The 11,490-nt window shown below is 49.5% G+C and overlaps 1 pseudogene; it reads left to right on the top strand.

Annotated features, from left to right (window-relative positions):
- The first annotated feature begins 3,259 nt into the window (after positions 1 to 3,259).
- Positions 3,260 to 11,490, top strand: LOC137148664 (olfactory receptor 6B1-like; annotated as a pseudogene).

The raw sequence follows: 11,490 nt of genomic DNA, 5'->3' as shown, positions 1-11,490 counted from the left end.
GGACCTCTTTCACTAGCACCTTGAAGGAAGGCCTGGCTAGGGCCAGAGAAAACCTAGAGATTGTGTGGAGGCCGGCTGGTCTGGGGCCAAGGGCTCTTCTAAGCCTGTTAGATGCCAGAGCCTTTTCTAGGGCAGATAGGCCTGTCATGGGACCCGTACATTTGCTTTGTTCATCATAACTTATCCTCTTTCCTTCAGGGCTCTGTGGAGGAGGGAGCCTGAGAAGGGGCTGTGAGAAAGGCCTAGGGACAGACCAAGATTGGAATTAGCTCACCGAGGAAGCAGTAGGTCTTTACAGACAGAGCTGAGCTGCTTAAGACAGGGTACCTGGGCTGGAACCCAGAGGGTAGGGCAAGCCTGTGTTACACTATCAGAAAGGTGACCTGGCTGGAGGGCTGATTCACAGGTAATAGCCCACCACATGGCCAGAGTGACAGCTGGCAGGGGGGTGCCAGAGAAGAAGACCCTGCTACGCCATGCCCAGCACCCCAGCTAGACAGTCGCTCCTCTAGAGAAGTCGATGAACCATTGGAACAAGCTCTCATGGGCAGCAGTGGATTCTCCATGTCCTGATGTCTTCAAATCCAGCCTGACCGCCTGTGTGGAAGATAGGCTTTAGTCAAACACAAGTTATGAAGCTCAGTCATGGGGTAGCTGGGTGAGATGTAATGCCCTGTTAGATACAGTATGTTGGAGTAGAGGATTCAATGTCCCTTCTTGCCTTGAGGTCCTTGCATCTATGAACCTTCTTCTAAACAGTTGGTACTAGCCACTTTAGAGACAGGACAGCAGACAAGGGGGATGACTGTACTCCTCTGGAGTGAAAACTCCTTAGCAGTTAGCAAAGAAAACATCTCCCTTGAGGTTAGGCATTTCTCTATCGCTACAACTTTCTCACTGAGTTTAGAAGTTTCCTTATTAAACTCGTGAATAAGTTCCAACAATAAATGTATTATTTACTCCGCCTTCATGGTGGTTGCAAATTCCCTTTAGTAGAAGTGTCCAGGGAGATGTTTCTCTCTTGTGTAATGAATGAAAGGAGGCATTCACTCTTTGGTATCAGGTAAAAGCCAGCTGTGCAAGGCAGGAAAATAAAGCTCTCTGTCCTTTTCAGCACTCTCTGGTCTCATTACACAGGTCCAGGAAGAGGATGGTGATAGGATATAGACTCTAGATCCTGTATCCTGGTCTCTGAAAGGCTGCATGAAGAAGTCACATCAGTGATTCCAGCTTTTATTATTCCTGTTTTGGAGGAAGCACAACTTTTCTCATCAGATAAACAGAAGGTAAAGGAGAATGTATATTCTTATACCTGATCCCTCCTGTCCAGTACATAGTTTTCCTGTAAACAGTAGGACCTGCTAGGGTTTGGTGAAATTTTTCCATCATAACGCTTCATGAAGGGAAACTGGATTTTCAACACAAGAAAAATGTTCATAGAAAGTGTCTGCTTTTCTTCAATTTTATTTAAAATGTTTCATTGAATATTCCAGAACCCAGATACCAGCACATTTTCAGTTTTTTCTCTGATAAAAAAGAAATCAGATTTTGGCTTTACATTTGGGAGTTTATAGCTTCTTTTGTTCTTGGGATTTTTGTTTTTATAATTAAAAGTCAAACCTCTCCATGGTGGAAATATCAGACCCTGAGTAGCTCTCTAGAACCTACGGTCATGAATGACGTGTGACAGAGACACTGTCTTTCTGTGAGACACGTCGGAGCAGACAGGTTCAGATGTATGTAGAACACCCTGGGTTCCAGTTCTAGCCAGAGCTGAGCTGAGCTGGCCAGTCTTTGTGAGGATTTATGAGATTTTGAGGCTCCTTGCTCACTCACTGACTGAAAAGCATCGTTCAGGATTGATGGTGGAGAAATTCCAGAGGCAGTGAGACTGCAGAGGCAGGAAAAGAGGGTAGAAACGTGGACAGATACTGACAAAATAAAGTTCTTCTTAGGCTAATGTAATTAAAGCATCTCAGTAAAGAATTTAACACAAATCCAGTGGGAGAAAAAAACTTTGGAATAGGAAATTTTAAATCAGCTAGCTGACTGTCTGCCCATGTGTTGCAATCTAGCCTTCCCTCCACAATCTATCTTGCTTGCTTGTGTTCGTTATTTCTGCCTCTCTGACAGTCTGTCTCTGTCTTTCCTTCCCTTCACAATGTCTATCTATCTATCTATCCATCTTAAATTGTCATCTGAGTGCTATCTCAGTTATAGAAGATAAAAGCAACCCTACAGTACATGAGGTTACAGTTTGACATGACTGCAAAAATGTGATTTCTAGCAGATTTCTAGCAGAAGAAATAGGCAAGTACTAAAAGTAATATTGTATTGTCTCTGGTTCGTTACATGGCTAGGATTTGTAAACCTGCTAAAACTTCTTAAATAAAGACATTGTTTAAAAAAACAACAACAAATTTTATACTGGTTAACTCAAAACTTCAGATCTGAGTGGAACAAGGAAATGGAATAATAAATCTTAGTAAAGAAGGGCTGGAAAGGACCTGGTTCTCAACCAGGGGTACACGTACCCCTGGGGGTACGCAAAGGTCTTTCAGGAGTTACATCATCTCATCCAGATATTTATGTAATTTTACAACTAGGCTACATAAAAAGCACTAGCGAAGTCAGTACAAACTAAAATGTCATACAGACAATGCCTTTTTATACATCTCTATGTACTAGACACTGAAATGTAAGTACAATATTTATATTCCAATTGATTTATTGTAGAAGTATATGGTGAAAATGAGAAAGTGAACAATTTTTCAGTAATAGTTCTTGTGACACTTTTCTATTTTTATGTCTGATTTTGTAAGCAAGTCGTTTTTAAATTAGGTGAAACTTGGGGGTACACAAGACAAATCAGACTCCTGGAAGGGGTACAGTTGTCTGGAAAGGTACAGTTGTCTGGAAAGGTTGAGAGCCATTGATCTATTCCATCCTGCCATGGTACAGTTTGATTCATTGAAGATTTGTATCCATTTGACTCTTTCACATCTAGTGCTACACCCCCATCCCTGACACCTGCTTGCTCATTCCTATATATTTTGTGCCCTCTTATGAATGTGTGCCATTGATTATCATTGCCCCACCAAATTTCTCTGACACCTATTATATAGCCTCCAAAACCAGAACTAACCAACAAAAATAAGGTGAGACCAGATAAAACACAATTAATCTGTTTTATATCATATTTCACAGGTTGTTATTGTTATTGCTTTTTTAAAAAGAAATATTTTTCTCAGTAGAACCCATGGCAGACGCAGAACAGGGAAATCAAACGTCCATCATGGGATTCATCCTCCTGGGCTTTGGGAATTTCCACGAACTGCAAATTCTTCTCTTCCTGCTGTTTCTAGTGATATACGTTGTGACCATGGCTGGGAACACGGCCATCGTGGTGCTAGTTGTGGCTGATCAGCACCTTCACACTCCCATGTACTTCTTCCTGGGGAACCTGTCCTGCTTGGAGACCTGCTACAGCTCCACCATCCTGCCCCGGATGCTGGCCAGTCTCCTGAGTGGGGACAAGACCATTTAATTTGCTGGTTGCCTCATACAGTTTTATATCTTTGCTTCTCTGTTATCTACAGAGTGTTGTCTCTTATCAGCGATGTCTTATGATCGGTATTTAGCCATATGCAAACCACTGCATTACGCAGCCTGTATGAATAGTGGCTTTTCCTTCCAGCTAGCGGTTGGATCTTGGCTCAGTGGCTTTGCAGCTGGCACCATCACAGCATGTTGGGTGTCACAACAGATTTTCTGTGGGCCCAATGAAATTGACCATTTCTTTTGTGATTACACCCCGTTGATAAAACTGTCCTGCAGTGACACCAGCCGGATGGTTCTTGTGTTCTTCCTCATCTCCTGCATATTTGTTCTTCCCCCTTTTCTCTTAACCCTCACGTCTTACATGTGTATCATCAGCGCCATCCTGAGAATCCCTTCCAGCACTGGGAGGCAAAAGGCCTTTTCTACCTGCTCCTCTCACCTCATCGTGGTGACAGTTTTCTACGGGACCCTGATCATTGTCTACATGCTCCCGGACACGGCTGCGCTGCGCGACCTGAACAAAGTGTTCTCCGTCTTCTACACCGTGCTGACGCCCATGGTCAATCCCCTCATCTACAGCCTAAGAAACCAGGAGGTCAAGGAAGCTCTGAGAAAAGCTCTGAGTAAGACTGTGACTTCCATGAGCATTTGCAAACGATTTTGTGGGCATTTACTGTAAGTTGCAATAAAATGTGTAGAATAGGAGCTCATCATGTGGTGCAATGAGGCAAACCACAGTGCATGTGGGCAGTCCTGAAATAGTACAGCTGTTCTAGTAACCACAGTGAGACCAGTGCTTGTACTGTGGCCCTTACCCCTGCTCTACCCCTCCCCTGGAGGCCCGGCACAAACTCCAGCTTGGCTGCGTCCCTCGAGACACCCCCACCCACCGCTCCTGCCTCTGGGGGTGACAGGGACTGTGGCCCTTCAAGAAGTGCCCAGGCAGGGGATCGGGGTGCTGAGTGCAGCGTTATAGACAGCAGGGCTTGTGCCCACCCAGCTGGGCAGAGGCTGGGCAGAGGCTGGGCTGGGGAGCTTCTGGTGTCTTTATTGAATCCAGGACTTTTGCTGTCTGGCAGATTTGTAAATTGAAGTATCATTAAACAGTTACCACCCGTACTCACTGGGACACAAGCTGACGGAGAGCTTTCCCAACCCTCTTTTTCTGTTCTTCAAACAACCACCCAACCTCACCAAGCTCATCATCAGACGCAAGCTGGCCACAGACCAGCAGCCACCAGCACAAAGTGACACTAGCCCCTCCCCTAAGAACAGACGCAAAAGCTGCAGGCCCATCTCTGCTGCTATGATGGTCAGTAGCCCCACAACACACCTGTCAGGATCCATGAGTCGTACACATGTCTGTCACAACATGTGCTGTACCTCATCTGGTAGCAAGTCTCAGAGCAAGTCTAACAGGTCATGAAATGGCCAGGAGAGAAGGAAGCATCTCGTAAGCTGTCGTCTACTGCTTAGGGCATTCAGAGTGTGGAAGAGCTCAGTTCAATTTCCTCCTTTTCCTGAGAAGAAGGGATTTGAACACGGTTTTTCTACCTTTTAACCACATGATCTAACCACGGGCTGGAAGGTAGGATTGAAGGATCATATTTTTTATTGATAAAAGAGACAGTAAACCTGAATTTCATTGTACACACCCAAAATGACAAATATATTTCCGTGTCTGAGAATTGAAATGTACACAGAGGCAAAGTAAGAAAAATGCTGCTTGAGAATTTATTAGTGTTTGTTGTAAGGATATTTACCTTGTGTATTTGAACAATGTGATGTTGTCAATTTGTGGTTTAAGGGTTATAAAGCTTTAACCTCTTTTAAACTAACAGCTGGTCTCGTTAAACAATTATTGTCTGACCCACTCTGTTGTCTCACCCCCATCTTTCCCACAGCTGTGAACACTTAAATCGATAAAAATGAGAAAAAAACTAACACATACAACGAATAACTTTGCACAACTGTGAATGTTTCAATGACAAAAATCGGGGAAAAGGCTGACAAGTCAGGACTGATATTATGAGTCAAAATGTTTAAAAACTAAAAATTGAATTCTGCCAAGTCTCACTGAAAGATCTCCTAGTACGGCACACTTCCAATCTCAGCCATTGAAGCTGTTCCACTCTGTATGAACAATGGTCAGGTCTGTTACTTCTGTGGTGGAAGAGACCTGTCCAAATCCATTCTCCTCATTTCAACCACAGGAGGGAATTTAACCAGGGTCTCCCACAGCCTAGCTGGGTGCCCAAACTGCTGGCCTAAATTTTATAAGGGAAGAAGCTGCCATCTCTTCCATTTCCCCACCATTCCCTCTGCCCATTTTGTGCAGAGTGAGGCGTGTTCAGAGCCTGCCTGTGGATAAAGCTGTGCAGGAGAGATAGGTGGGGCAATGCTTATCTTCACAGGTTTATTGATTACGCTGAGGTTTAGAGGCCCTGAGGATTTAGGCACCTAGGGAACATTTACAGTCAGATCTAAAGCCAGGTTTTTAAAGGCACGGATTTCAAGGGGTGTTAGATGCTTTGCTGCTTTTGAAAACCTCCCAGCTCAGGGGCAGAATCAGGAGGAGAACCCAAGTCTCCCGAGTGCCAGCTCTGTGCCTGATCCACTAGAACACATTGCCATCAGATGGGTGCGGGGCACAGAGCTGCTAACGGGTAAGAATGTGCCGTAGATATTCCCCGGGAATGGGGGTTGTTGGTAACTCTGAAATGTTCCTAACTCTGAACAGAACATTCGGGCACAGCACCCTGCGGTCAGTGTCTTCCAGCTGGGGCTGGAGAGATCTCTGCAAAGGTGGCACCGGCAGCACTGCCTGGTTTGCAAGCAGCTCCCTGCCCTATTCCTGTTTCTTGCCTTTGGGCTGAACTGGGGGGAAGGGGACCTGCCCTGCATCGATGGCACTACATGCCCCAGCCCTCTGCCGATTCTCCCCAGGGCTCGCCCTGCTCTGTGCACTGAAGAGGCAGCATGTGGCAGTGCCCCTCCCTCCCCTGCCCCTTGCACTCCCAGAGGTGCTGGCAGGATCCCGGAGTGAAGCCACGGGCAAAGCTTGGGCATCATCGGTGCACAGGCTGTGACTCTTTAAAACTTCTCCAGAGCACAGCTGACTCCCACTGCAGCTCCAGGCCAGGCTTTGGCTGCAATCTTCAGCTTGCAGCATGAGTTGGGTGGCAGCTTTCTTCCTGGGGCTCAGAGAGGGGGCTGGGGTGTGTGTGAAAACAGCTTCCCCCTCCAAGTGGGAGTGGGGTGGGAGTGCGTGAAAGAGCGCCCTTGGCTTAGAGGGACAGTGCAGATCCCAGACTGTTTCTGCTCTGCCCGGCATTTGCTTTCTTCCTTACTCCCCCCACCCTCTCCTCTTCTGCCTGATCGCTGACAGTACTTCTGGTTTCACAAGGTGTTATCTGACTGGTCAGTTGGTAACTCTGGTGATTGTATCTTTGAGGTTCTGCTGTGGTCTGTAACTCGCCTTCAATTTGTAAAAAGTCTCCCAGTCAGAGGGGGATGTTCCATGAAGCTGTCAACGCAGGCACGTGATAGCAAGAGAGACACACACACTGTGCTCTCTCTCATGGAAGGCTTTGTTTGTCCTTCACTATTTTTTTCTTTCCCCTTAATCTACTATAAGAATCTGCTCAACTGAAAACGACACCTCTCTTTGGCCCTGGCTTTAGAGCAACGTAACTGCATTGACTTTAACGGAGCTGTTCCTGATTTACATCAGGGTGAGTAATAGAAGAATCAGCCCCTATGAACTGTAGCAGAGTTATTCCTGATTGACGCTGGGGTGAGGGACAGGACAGTTTGATGTGTTGACCACAAAGAGGGTTTCAATGCATGAGGTGGTGGATCAAGTAATGATCAGAGATCCAGGAGAGTCAGATTCAATTCCCAGCTCATCGTCACATAACCTTGGGCTAGACACTTAATCTGCCCTGTGTAATCCCACTGTAGTAAGAAGTGAGCGCTTGAGGCCTGCAACCTAGCAGAACAGGCTAAGACTTGAGGTCTAAGTGGAAAAAGCCATGACCAGGAGCCAGCCTGTAAACTTACGACCTCACTGAAACTGGCACGGAGAAAAAACTGATATTGCAAACACGCATATTTCCTAAATATTACTAATATCAAAATATTACTAAAAATATCTATAGCAGGTGCAGAAAGTACCAAGACAGCCTAACACCAAAGAGATAACAAGGGCCATCAGACCCCCCTGAAGTGACACTTGGATGGATAGAAATGTCTGCTAAGACGACAAATAGAGTTGTTTTGCCCGATCCATCCAGTACAAGGCGAGGCGTGGTATCAGACTATGTCAAGAGGGTGGCAACTACCTATGTCGAAGGGGCAGAATGAAACTGTCTGTATCAGTGTATGAAAGAGGGAGTCAGAGGGAACGATGTCATCCAGCCTAGGGGATAACGGAAAGTCCTGCTGTTAAGTTGTGCCAAATCCATTGTAGTGGAGCACTCGTATTTGAAGTGTACCCATAGCTACTCTATAGGTCGCTTCTCATTGTGCTTCAATAGCAATAAACCTGGCTCGGGTGCCTTTGTTGCTCAGCTAATCCGTGGTCGTGTCGATTCATTCGATCGTGAGTGCCGTCTCGGTTACCTGCGCAGAGCTGGGACAGTGCCTACATGGAGACGCACGCACGCAACCTACGCTAACAACTAACAACGCACAACACCCACCTCTGTAAAATGGGGGTAATAACACTCTGCTTTACACGGCTGGTGTGCAGATAACAATCCATTTAAGACTGCGAGGAATTCAGACCTTGGCTTCCCTAATTGGCATGTGGGCTAATGGAGCAGTCTATTTCCATGGTGCAACGGAGGGGTGGAGAAATGCCCATTGCTCTGTGTGGTGCAGGTTACGCAGCCATAGAAGGAATAATTTAACTCTTCCTTTACTGCATGGGAAGAGGTTCAGATCCAGGCACAGATCTGCAGCTGACGTAAATTAGCCTTGCTCCATTGATGACAGCATTGGTATATGGATTTACATCAGGTGAGGATCTGGTCCTGTGGACGTGCCCCTGTAAGGGGGTAGCGGCTGGGCCCTCCCTCCAGATCGTTCTCAGAGGGGGACCACCCCACCCAGCTATCCTTTGCCGGGAAGCCATCTCAAGCCTTTTAACCAGGCTTGCAATCAGTCCTTCTCCCCGGCCCTTGGCAGGGCTGGCAAGTAAGCAGGTCCGCTCGCTGGAGCGGTAAGGAGGGGGAGGCTCTCTCGGGGTGGCTTAGGGAGGGGAGGGGGACGCAGGCCCACCCGTCTCCACTGCATCCCAGCACAGGGCCCTGGCAGTGGCAAAGGCGTTTGCCACTGAGTCAGCGGGGCTCCCGTCGCAACACGCTGACTCACTGGGAGCCACCACTTAGCTGCACCACCATCGGCTTCCCTGGGCTGCTTCCTTCCGCCCCCTGTTTAAAGTACCTTTGCTCCGTCGCCTGCCTCTGGGGTCCTGAGTTCGATGGTGGGAGGGAGTCCCACGAATCCCTCTCCGTCAACCGGCGGCAGCTCCGGAAACTCCATGGCTATTCAGCGGAGGGCAGTTCCTCCAGGTCCTCCGGCCCCCAGGCCATGGGTAGGGCCGGCAAGTTCTCTGGGTCCCAGGCCCTAGTCTGCTCGGATCGGTCTCCCTCCAGCTCCCAAGCAGCGGGAAACTCGGGTAGGCCCTCCTCCGGTCCCCAGGCCGTGGTAAGACCAGCCGCTCCCCCTCAGCGTGGGCCTCTGGTCTGGTTCAAGTTGGGAGCCTCAGGGAAGAGACATCCCTCTCCCTCTGCCATCCCCGCCTGACTGAGCTCGCAGGCCTGGGTTTTAAAGGCCTGGCTCCGCCCCCCTGCTTCCGGACAGGTGGTGTCTATGGGGTTTCTAACGGCCTGAGCCCACCCTCCTGCTTCAGGTCAGGGGCTGTCCTTCCGGACTCTACCAGCCAGGGTGGGTTTGGCTCCCCCTCTGGGTCCTTCACAGAGGGGGACCACCCCTCCCAGCTACACACACACCCCCTCAAGTCCAATTCCCGGCCTCCGGGTCTGGTCTCATCCAGTACTCCCAAGCGGGACAGCACATCCGCGTTCGCATGTTGTCGGCCCACTCGATGCCATACTGTAAAGGCGAATGGCTGGAGGGTCAGGTATCAGCACATAAGGCAGGCGTTGGTGTCTTTCATCTGGTGTAACCACTTCAGGGCCACGTGGTCCATGACTACTACAAAGGTGCTGCCAAGTAGGTAGTACCAGAGGGCCTCCACAGCCCACTTTATGGCCAGTGCTTCCTTTTCAATCACCGAGTACCGTTGCTCTCGGGGGAACAGCTTCCGGCTTATGTACAGTACGAGGTGCTCTTCCCCGTTGATCTCCTGGGCCAGGACAGCGCCCAGTCCCACCGATGACGCATCTGTCTGTACAATGAAGCCCCTCTCAAAGTCGGGGCTATATAGCACTGGTTTTCGGCAGAGTGCATCCTTGCGAGCCTGGAACACTCTCTACATTGTGGGGTCCAGCGGACACGTATCAGCTTGGTCTTCGTCAGGAGATTGGTCAATGGGGCCACCCTGGTGGCAAAGTCGGGGATAATCACCAGTTGTAGTCCACTAGCTCCAGGAGCTGTTGGACCTGCCACTTGATGGTTGAGGCAGGTTGCCCCCGGATTGCTTGTACCTTCCCCACTAGCGGTCAGACCACTCCTCATCCTAGGGTGTACCCGAGGTATGTAGTTTCTCGCCACCCGAGGCGGCACTTCTTTGGGTTTGCAGTCAGGCACGCATCCCGAAGGGTCCTAAGGATGGCCGCGAGGTGGTGGAGGTAGTCTTCCCAATGTCGGCTGTACACTATGACGTCGTCCAAATAGGCGGCTGCATAATCGAGGTGGGGTTGCAGGAGCTGGTCCATCAGTCTCTGGAAGATCGCGGGGGCCCCGTGCAATCCAAAGGGCATTCTTGTAAACTGATAGAGCTCCTGGGGCCTGGCAAAGGCTGTTTTTTCTTTGGACCTCGGCTCCAAGGGTATTTGTCAGTAGCCTTTCATTAGGTCGAGGGTGGAGATATACTGGGACTCTCCGAGCCGCTTGAGGAGCTCGTCGACTCAGGGCATGGGGTAGGCGTCAAACCTAGAAATCAGGTTGACTTTTCGGAAGTCTATACAAAACTGGCGGGATCCGTCCGGCTTAGGGACAAGGACAACGGGGCTCCATCACTTGCTCTTCGAGGGCTCAATCACGCCAAGTTCCAGCATAACCTTTACTTCCTCCTCTATGGCCTCCCGCAAGTGTCGCGGGAGGGGCCTGGTTGGCGCCCGGACCACCGCCCCCAGGTTCATCTGAATACTATGCTGTACTACAGTGGTCTGGCCAGGTTTTGCCGTGAACGTTCAGGAGAAGGCCTTCAGGAGGTGCCGGGCCTGCTTCCGCTGCCCTTTGGTGAGGTCTTCGCCCAGTGTGGGCTCCTGCTAGTCACCGGGGTCTAGGGACTGCGGCCCCAACTCCGGTTCTGGGGGATAGGTCACGATCATGAGGGCCTACCGCTCACGCCAGGGTTTCAAGAGGTTCACATGGTATATCTGCTGGGGTTTCTGGCGGTTTGTCTGATGGACCTCGTAGTTGACGGGGCCCACTTGCCGTATGACCTCGAAGGGGCCTTGCCAGCGGGCCAGGAGCTTGGATTCCTCCATGGGGAGGAGAATGAGAACCCGATCCCTGGGTTGGAAGGTCCAGGTGCGGGCACCATGGTTGTAGGCGCGCGCCTGCGACAACTGGGCATCCCTGAGATTCGCCTGAGCTAGCTCCCTGGCCTGGGCTAACCGGTCCCACAGTGTCAGGACATATTGGAGCAGCCCTTTGTGCCGGGGTGGTGCTTGTTCCCAGGTTTCTCTTACGAGGTCGAGCAGGCCCCGCGGTTGTCACCCATACAATAACTGA

The sequence above is a fragment of the Emydura macquarii genome, unplaced genomic scaffold (genome assembly GCF_026122565.2).
Source record: "Emydura macquarii macquarii isolate MOO-44397 ecotype Brisbane River unplaced genomic scaffold, CSIRO-AGI_Emac_v2 contig_685, whole genome shotgun sequence".
NCBI classification, from domain to species: domain Eukaryota; kingdom Metazoa; phylum Chordata; order Testudines; family Chelidae; genus Emydura; species Emydura macquarii.
Note: the sequence above shows the minus strand (reverse complement) of the source record. Positions and strands in the feature narration are given on the sequence as shown.